The following is an 11080-nucleotide window of genomic DNA, read 5'->3' as shown; positions in this document are numbered from 1 at the left end:
CATCTCCATCGAGTGGTTTCACCTCTACTAAAGCTCGGTCTTTGCCTGAATGTGGGTTAAATATAACCACTCCTTCTTGTGAATTTGAGTGATGGCTGTGCAATGTCTGAATGGGGCACCTTTGGGGATCTGACATTATTTGAGTCCACTGATAAAAGGAATGCTGAGAAATGTCAGACATCCGGAAATGAAAGACAAGTTTTGAGCCGGTCAGCCCTGAGAAGCATTTCAGCGACTGCTGATAAGTATCTAGGGCAGAGCAGTATGAAAGACATCAGTGTGGTCAATCCAGCCATTTAGAAGACCATTCAAAGTGTCTTAGCCTCACCAGAGCCTTATGCCTGGATTTCTCTTTGAGTCGACAATATAACCTCATCTCTTCTTTGTTACTGCTAGTTTTCCTCTCCCATCTCGCATCCCCTCGACAGATCCTTCGTGAAGAATCTATCACTTTTTCCCACTAAGGACTGCATTATCCATGTGAGCAGTCAAATCCATGTCGCTAAAAGTGTTTCCTCACAAAAGGAGAGGTTGCAGGATGATGATGTAAATATCTGGTAGGTGTTTCACTTAATTGAAGCATTTACAGCTACCTTTTCTTAGTAAAGCCATTTTGACAAGCTTTTGAGCCGTGCCTCTTTGTAGAACGGTGTGTGGTGGGTAGATGTAAATGTTTGCATGTTTTTCTCTAACCCATTGACTTTGTGTGCTTTTAACAGTATTATTAACAGGATGACTCCAGGATGCCTCACTGCCAAGCATCGCTCACTATAAATACCTGTAATGTTCTCTCTGTTCACCATGGAAGGCATTTTGTCCTTCTGGTTTTCTTGATTTGCTAATGTTGTTCTCAGTATTTCTCTGTATCACAGACAACATATCATGTCAACATATCGTTGCTCACATAAATAAATTTAACTGAGGAACGGTCTCGCTTATGCATATGTGCTTTATTATGTGACTTTTGTGTTTTGTAACGATACTAGGAATAATAAAACAGCCTAGCAGCCTATGTTTGCATAATAAAGAACATAATTAGAAAGACAATTAGTTTTTTTAGAAAGGCATTTGATGCTTTAAATACATCTAAAGATATATTTTAAAGGTTAGACAGATCATGTGACTTTAATGCGAGATTCAATCCTGCCATAACTTATGCATTCTGCCATTATTTACTCACCCTCATCTCATTCCAAATCCATTTTTTCAATAATGTCAAGCTATTTTCCATATGCTGAGGATTGGTGCTTTAATTATCAAAATTATGTCCGTATTCATCTGGTTCTTAAAAGGTCAAAAGACTGACTTCATGATACCAGTTGCAATGGTTAACCTGACTGGAAAGGAAGATTATCAGTGAATATTAACTTGGATTACTAATGGGCTACTATTATGACGCTTTTATTTCAAGTTGTCCTTATAACTCATTCATTATATTCCAATTGACTCAGTTATTGAATCACCTGAGAACTGAATCAGTCCAGTGAATGAATCATTCCAACTGTTTATGTGAACTTGATTGTACACTGAACTCAAAATGATTTGTTGACAAATCAAATATAATTTTGAAGCTTTACAGCCCCAGTCCTCATTCAATTTCATTATATGGAAAAGGGTGGCCAGGTGCATAAGGGTGAGTAAATGATGGCAGAATTTACATCTGATAAAGCACATGTGCTGTTCTTCCTCTATGAATAATGCTGAGATACTTCGAGGATGAAACAAAATGAGGAATGACATGTAAAATGTAAAAACAGGCCCAAATGTCAGCATTTTGAACATTTTCTGATACAACCCAGTGACACTAGCTTCCTGTTTCCGAACTGTTTTGACACCTAAAATAAATGAAGATTTTCTTGCACTTTTGTATTAATAGTGCGTCTGGCCTTCCAGTGACATTTTTGAATGATTTGAATCTTTGGTGAATCGTACATTCCTTTTGCCTCTTAGTAAATGGATATGTGCTAAAAAGTCATTTATTTAAAAGCAGGCAGTTCATTCATTTTCAAAGCAAGGACATCAAAACAAGTTTTTACCACTTTAACAGAAGAAGAGCATGAAGTAGTCACACAACAATGACAATTGGTGGTGTTTGGGTTAGACAATTTCCACTATCACAATTGCTTATTTTTAGGATTATGGATTTAAACAAACCCCCTAACCATACGTATTAATTCTCATCCTGCACCCTTTGTGCTTCAGACATGAATTATTACGGAGACCGAGAGAGCTCAACGCGAACCAAAAAAGAAACACACTGCAAATAGAAAAAAACGCTTGCAAATTAAGAAAACAACTTTCGTCAATTTGACAACACACACGCTGCAAATGCTCACAACACAAGCAAACAAAGAAACACACTGCAAATAAAATTTATTTGGTTGTATTGTGAGCATTTGCAGTGTGTTTATTTATTTGTTTGTGTTGTGAGCATTTGCAGCGTGTGTTGTCAAATTGACGAAAGTTGTTTTCTTAATTTGCAGGCAATTTTTTATATTTGCAGCGCATTTCTTTGTTTGGTTGTGTTGTGAGCATTTGCAGCGTGTATGTTGTCAAATTGAGGAAGTTGTTTTCTTTATTTGCAGGTGTTTTATCTATTTGCAGCACGTTGAGCTCTCTCGGCCACCGTAAATTATACCTCAAATTATGCAACATGTTAAAGAGAGGTGTGCTTTTACTATTCTAAGAGAACTATGGAAGATTATTTGCACCAAAAAAAAATTTAATAAAGGTAATCGCAACTATTTAATTGCAACTAATTTCAGATTTATTTTCACACAATTTTTATTTCTCAAAAGTTTATATCTCAAAATTCTGACTTTTGTTCTCACAAGACTGAGAAATTCTTATTGTGAAGAAAAGTGTTATTGCGAGTTTATCACTGACATTAAAATATAAACTTTTTTGGATATAAATTTGTAATTCTGCAAAAAAAAAAGTCTTACTGTATGTTTATAACTGACTTCTTTTGCTCAATTCTGTGTAAAATATCCAAATTGTGAAATATAAGAAAAATAATTCTGAATAGTGACGTAAAATGAATTTTTTTATTCTGTGACAGAAACAAGCTTCCATTGAGATCAGACTTAATATTTTTGCTTGTACATCAATAAAATGCCATATCTTTTGACCAGAATATATTTTAACTTGGGTCCTTAAGAAAACATTCCCCAAAACACCTGGCAACCCAACAGCAACAACCTGGGCAAGCACCAGTCACATTTTCTTTAGAAATTAATATCAAATACTCAGAATCTACCTTAAGTCTCAAATCAAACTGTTTTACATCTGTTTGCATATAAGGTTGTGTATTTTTAAATAATAAAAAGCATGAACATTGCTAGAAGCACAACACAAAGATTGCTTTGACCTCGTTTGTCTCCATCCTCTCTAATAGTCTTCATTAACTGGCTGTTTACTCAGTATTAAGAAATTAGTTCATCTGAATGGCCCTGATCAACCGTGTTCTGCCGTATTACTGCCCATCATGTCTGTGGCACAGATTAAAGCTGATGGAGAATGATACAAACCGATTTGGTATGCGACAGTTCTATTTTCAGTGACCTTTATGGAGATGGCCCTGAGGGTTTGGGTAATCTAATTTAGCTTGAATAATATTGCCTGTCATTAGGAAATGCATATAGTCTATTCACCTCCTCCTTCAGCCTTGCATATAATCTGAAACCAATCACAATTGTCTTTCCATTTGGAAGCTAACGCATTTAAAGCAATCAAATTTGAACCATTTATTTGAATTCAAAGGAGCTTAATGAAACACTCGCAACAAGATGAGATTGATTTTTTATTGTGGCTGTCATGTACTTGCGACACGCTCGGCAAAGTGAACTTTAGTATCGGCGATTGGAAATCGGTTTCCCAGCTGTGCGGTGCGCCGGTGTCACACAGAGGTGAAGATGCTGCTGCGTTGACGTTGATTGTGACAGACAGGGCGAGATGTTTCTCATCTGTTGCTTGTGACCCTCAAACATCAGGGTCTGTGTGATAAAACTGTAGCACAAAAACGTGTTGATCCTGTTTTCATAAACAGCTCTCAGAAATGTGTTGATTTAGGGGTCGAGGTTTTGCAGGTTAGCATGGCTCCAGTGGTACCTGCTGGTAGATGCTGAAACTAAAAAGCATCTTTCTCCTTGGACAGGCATTAAAAAAGCTTGCTATGTAATTTTTGCTATTTTAAGTGCCATTGAGCCACCATGACCAATGATAAACAAATCAAAGTAAACCAACAAATAAACCTTTATTTTTTAAGAAAATGCATTGATAAGACTTTCAGGAATATGAATTAAGACAGCTAATAAGGTTCATTTTGATTGAACTCTATGTACATAATTAAAATCTCAATTTAACTCCTAAACAATTGCCTCATTTGATTTACATACAGTTTATAATAAAGGTATGACCGAATCATCAAAAAGAATCAAATCACAATGTCACTTGTCAAAAAACCTGCTTCTCCATTTTTAAATGTCACCCGCAGATAGTACTATAAAGCAAGGCAAAAACACATCATTTGGCAACCCATTTTTAACAGCCTATTCCATTGTCACTCACAGGTAGGACAGAAACGACTTTCTAATTAGAATGAGTACATAACCCATTTTCACGATTTAACACTTTAGACTGGGAAACAACTGACATAAATGTGGTGGTCCTCAGTATAGTTTAGACATCATAAGTGGAGGTAAATGAAAAGATAAAAAACAGCATCAATACAGTAAAAATGTCAGAGAAAATATGAGTCTTTATAAGTGATCATAATTGATATTTAATAATGATACGAGCGTTGAGAATAGCTGTAAATGATCTATTCAAGGCCTGAATACAGACACGCAATCATGACCTTTACATGGAAAACAACAATAAAGGGACTAAATTCCATCCCCCATCAGAACAATAATACTGAATAAGCTGGGATAAAAATAGCTGGCTGTTGTGGATGTAAATGTTCAGTGTTGTTATGAATTAAGTGGTGCTTCTTATTTAAAAATCCCTGAAAGACTGAAGCATGAGTGGCGTGTTTGGAAACACAGCGGCGTTCAACCTCTGCCTAGCATCTAAATCCCTGTCGGATCCTAGCTACCACGCAGAGCCTGCGGATAAAAAATAAATTCAAGAGACCTCTCCATCTCAATGAATGCGTCCACCATTATTTACACAACATACATCAGGCCCAGGGTGTAGTTCCTGAACATTAACGCCTCACTTCAGGATAGCTGCTCATTTCAGTCCAATTTTGCCGTGTGCCATTTTTGACACGTGTTTTGTGTAAAAACGGAAAGCGGCGAAAGATTTGTCACCAAAGAAAATGGGCCAGAGTCTTGATAAGTGGGCCACAGCGTTTTATAAAAAGCTCAGACTTAGATGTCGGTTTATGTTACGCTACACTATTAACACGTAAGGGTAACTCAAGTAGGAGGGACACTACATCTGTTTACGTTCTGTGCTCTTTCTTCTGCAGTGAGTGGCAAAGAAAGTGATTCAATAAATGGGCAGCTTAAGACACTATATTATGGAGAATATTCCAGTATGTTTATCTTACACTGACGTCTATAATGATCTGCAACCATAGTACCACAGTACTACCACTGTTTTCTTCACAATTAATCTTTCAGTACTATGATATTAAGTACCATCACGTATAATCATAGATAGAAATTGGTGGTGTTGAGTCTGAGTTCACCTTTTCAAGTCAGGTCGAGTCGAGATGTTTATTAATTTATTTTTTATTTTTTTAATGTTACACATGACATTCATCTGTACTCTGAAAAATGTCTGCATCCAAAATGTCCGAGTCCAAGTCCACCCAAGTCTATGTTCATTAAATCTGAGTACCCCAGCTCTATAAATACTTAATTTTGCTTTATTAAAACATTACAGTACATTTAAATATTACAAAAGGCAATTCTGAATATTAGAAATATTACAGCACAATTAAAGATTTAAGCATTCTTAATAGCAACCTCTGTGTGTGTGTACCTGGAACCTGGAATGTTCCCGCAGGTATAGTAATACCAGTAAATTTTGACCTTGTGGGGACATTTTTGGTCCCCATGAGGAAACAAGCTTATAAATCATGCAGAATTATCTTTTTTTGAAGATCTAAAATAGCAGAAGATTTCTTGTGAGGGGTAGGGTTAGGGCAAAGAGATAGGAAATACAGTTTGTACAATATAAAAACCATTACGCCTATGGAATGTCCCCATAAAACATGGAAACCCAGAATTGTGTGTGTGTGTATGTGTGCGCACATTTTTGTAACAAATGGGGACATACATTTAATGACATGGGTATGACATACTACATGGTGAAGGTGACTTTTCAGGACATTGCTCCATGTCCCCACTTTTCAAAACACTTATAAATCATACAGAGTGAGATTTGGGGGGGTAGAAATGTACAGTCTCCTGTGAGGGCTAAGTTTAGGTGTAGGGCAATAGCACATACAGTTTATAAAGTATAAAACCCATTACGCCTATGGGATGTCCCCACTTTTCACAAAAACAAACGTGTGTGTGTGTGTGCTTGGCATCAAGAGAGTGAACATACATCTGTGTTGAACTTAATTTGTGCTATTTTATATCTTTTTAATATTACTTTTATCTCTGTCTACCTAAAGTTCTTATTTCATTTTTTTTATTATTATTAATTGATAGAAGAATAATAGAAGAACTGGCTTTCTGTTGACTATTCCGATATCAAGCCTCATTTGAAATGAATTAGTATACAGTAGCAACATTGTTTATATTAATGTGACCCTGAATATATACCCTGAACCTGAAATACAGTTTTTTACAATCATTTTTGCACTAATAACAGAACCTTCGTGTCATTTTTCAAAACTCTAGACACATAATTCACAACTCAGGTTCAAAATGCACATTTTTCAAAACACAACGCTTTTTCCAAATGCTTGGATACAATACACATAAACTAAAGATCTGTTCATTGAACTAAAATCACTGGTTCAAAATGACACAACTTAACATCAAAGTATTACTTTTTCAAAATGCAGCTCTCACATTACATCTGAATTGAGTGTCTATTCATTTCATTACAAAGATCTAACTATCAATTGATACAACTGCTTAAAATGATAAGTAACTGTTGCATTACTCTTGATGCATAGCTTTTATGGAATCTGATTAACAATATTCTATGTTTAGATCATGAAAGATTCAGGATAGATCATATGACACCAATTACCACAGAATATGACCCAGATGGAGTGCAATATCTATGGATGTCATATTGCATTCTTTATCAGATATGGTTTCTATGGTCCCATGTACCACTTTTACAGAACACATTTTCATATTCAACTTTACTGTATGCAAGATGTCACTTTTAAGATGAGTGGTATCCTAGTAGCCCACTCAACATAGTGAGGACATGGAGCCAGAAGTGGAAGGTGAAAGGCAAGGATTACATGATGGTCAAAGGAATAGAAGGGGACAAGCGCTCCTTTTGAGAGGTGGCCGTGGGCCTCATCATAGAGGAGGGCTTAGGCCTCACCAGAGGGGTCACCGTGGGCCTCGTTTGAGAGGTGTGGGTGAACGTGGTAGAGGACAAAACCACAGACCTAGACAGCGGCAGCAACAGCAAAGAGTGTCGAATGAAATCAGAGCTATAGTTGTAGACTATGTCATAAATCATGGCATGACAAGGTTTCAACCAAATCTCAGTAGATCAGTGTCAGGTCTGGATTCGCCATGCCAGAAGATTCCAAGATATTTAGCGAATGAAAACATCCATTGTGATGTAGATGAGAACCTCTGGCCAAATCCACAAGACCGGGTTGATGGAAACATAGATGCATAGTGCAGGGAGGAACACTTCAGTTTACAGTATACTGTACTGTTTTTTTCTTTTTTTTAATCAAAATTTTTCCTTTGGAAAACCTGTTATGATTTTATTTCATCAGTAAATTTCACATTACAGTAATTCAATGATATCACTGTGTCTGTACTATTCTCTATAGTCTACAGTAAAATAATGAAACCTGAATCACATATTTTAATAATCCAAAATGGCGCCGCGAAAAGGGCTCACAGTCCTCCTCTTCCAAGCATTCTGCTCGCAAATGTCCAATCCTTGGAGAATAAGATGGACGATCTTAGAGCCAGGATTAGTTTCCAACAGGACATTAGGGACTGCAACATCCTTTGTTTGTCCGAAACGTGGCTTTCGCCCTCAGTCCCGGACACTGCTGTAATGCCGAGTGATAGAACAGCAGAGGCCGGTAAATCCAGGGGTGGAGGAGTGTGTTTCATGATTAACAAGAAATGGTGTGACCCCAGGAATATCTCTATTCTGTCGCGTTCCTGCTTGCCTCATCTGGAACATCTTTCCATTATTTGCCGCCCATTTTATCTGCCCCGGGAGTTTTAATCGATCATATTTACTGCTGTGTATATTCCACCACAGGCGGACACCGGCTTGGCTTTGTCTAAGCTTCACGATGTGCTCAGCGGCTACATCAACAAACATCCTGACGCTGCCTTTATCATCGCGGGGAACTTTAACAAAGCAACCTCAGGCAGGTCACGCCGAACTTTCATCAACACGTATCCTGTCCAACTAGAGGACCAAACACACTGGATCATTGCTACACTCAGTTCAAGAATGCCTACAAAGCCCGCTCACTACCGGCTTTTGGCAAATCGGACCATGCCGCCATTTTCCTCACACCGGAATATAAACAAAGGCTCGTTCAGGATCCCCCGGTGCAGAGAGTAGTGACGCGCTGGTCCTCCCACTCAGAAGCTATGTTACAGTCGGCTCTTGATGACGTCGACTGGGCCATGTTCCGGGCGAGTTCTTCTGACGTCAGCGAGTTCACGGATGTAGCATTAAGCTTCGTAAACACGCTAACCGAGCAAGCTACAGAAACAATAACGATAAGGACATTCTCCAATCAGAAACCGTGGGTGGACAGAACAATCCGTGCTGCGGTTAACACACGCACTGCCGCTTACAATGAGGCTCTTCTGACCGGGAATATGAGCGAGTACAAAGCATTGTGCTATGCTCTCCGATAGTCATGAAGGTTTTTGAGAGACTTGTAAAGAGCCACATTTGCTCCTCCATACCTGATACTTTGGACCCCCTTCAGTTTGCCTATCGCCCCAATAGATCTACTGACGATGCCATCTCTCACGTCCTCCACTCTTCCCTCACACACATGGACAGCAACAATGGGAATTATGTAAGGCTGCTATTCATTGACTATAGCTCAGCTTTCAACACTATAGTCCCCATCAAGCTGGCTTCTAAACTCACAGACCTTGGCCTAAACTCCTCACTCTGTGACTGGATTCAAGACTTCCTCACCGGCAGACCTCAAGTGGTGAAAGTTGGCCAGTTCACCTCAAACTCCATCACCCTGAACGCAGGAGCCCCACAGGGCTGTGTCCTGAGTCCCCTGCTTTACTCTCTCTACACGCATGACTGCGTGTCCTCTCACAGCTCCACATCTATCATCAAATTCGCTGATGATACTGTGGTTCTGGGCCTCATCTCCAACAATGATGAGACCGCATACTTGGACGAGGTAGAGAGACTTACATCATGGTGCCAGGACAACTGTCTCTCTCTGAATGTGAACAAAACTAAAGAGCTGATCATGGACTTTAGGAAGAGACAGCAGCGGCCCTACACTCCTCTTATGATCAGTTGGGACCCCTGTGGAGAGGGTGAGTAGCTTCAAGTACCTCGGCGTAAACATCTCCGAGAACCTGACTTGGACTACACACATCCAAACACAGGTTAAGAAAGCCAGGCAAAGACTGTATCATCTGCGACAGCTGAGGAAATTCAGGTTCTCACCAGCAATCCTGAAAACTTTCTATTCAGGGACCATAGAAAGTGTATTAACAGCTCAAATCAGGACTGCAAAGCACTACAGAGAGTTGTACGCTTAGCTGAGCGCATCTCAGGGTCTGCTCTCCCCTCTATGCAGGACATCTACCTCAAACGCTGCAAAAATAGAGCTGTCATCAAGGACTCAAATCACCCTGGTAACCGACTATTCACTTTGCTTCCATCTGGTAAGCGCTTCCGTAGCCTGATGGCAAAAACTGAGAGACTTAGGAGGAGCTTCTTCCCCCAGGCCATCAGGCTCCTAAACTCTAACTCTGGGTCATAACATCACTTGACTCCATGTTAACATCACTATATTAATAAGCTATTCATAATTTTTCTCTACCTCATATTGCTGCTATTTAAATACCCTGTACAACTTTTTTGCACATTCTTTTTGCACATTCCTCTTATTACTATTCAAGTCAACAACATACTGACCTGTACATTTATATTTATATCTATATTTTTTATCTTTTATTTTATTTTATTATTTTATTTTTTCTACTTTTTTTTTTTTCTTAATATTTGTATTCTATATAATTGCACTGTCCTTGGAGCGGACCTGATCTACATTTCACTGCTGGTTATACTCTGTATAATTGTGTATGTGACAAATAAAAAAAATCTTGAATCTTGAATCTTTTGTACAACTATATTTAATGATTGTACTAACAAATAAACAGTGAAACTATGGTTATCTTGTGTGTGGGTGATCTAAAGTAATGTTCCTATGATATTTCATAATAAATTAGTATTTTGAAACAATGCTTCTGCAAATGCAAGGCTTCTTTAAAGATATGAACGCAATATGCAAAGTTTTGAACATTGGATAGCCTGTGTTACAAATAATGACTGTTTAGCGTTTTGTGTCTAGAGTTTTGAAAAATGAAACGAAGGTTCTATTATTAGTGCAAAAATGATTGTAAAAAACTGTAAAAGATTCTGGCCATCTTTATACTTCACTATTAACTTTTCAAATGACTGCTAAATATATTGTAAATATATTGTATATGATTAATACCATTTAACTCACTTAACAACATATTTACGATTTGTAAACAACACTTTTTCTGAACAAAATGTAAATTGTGCTTGACTTGTACTTACAAAATTATGAAAACCATGGTTTTATTAGAGTAAAAGTGTAGTAACCATGTGTTGTTGTTGTTGTTGTTTTTGGAGGGTTGATTACAATTTGTAT

Source organism: Barbus barbus (assembly GCF_936440315.1).
Source record: "Barbus barbus genome assembly, chromosome: 3".
Lineage (NCBI taxonomy): Eukaryota > Metazoa > Chordata > Actinopteri > Cypriniformes > Cyprinidae > Barbus > Barbus barbus.
This window is presented reverse-complemented; position numbering follows the sequence as displayed.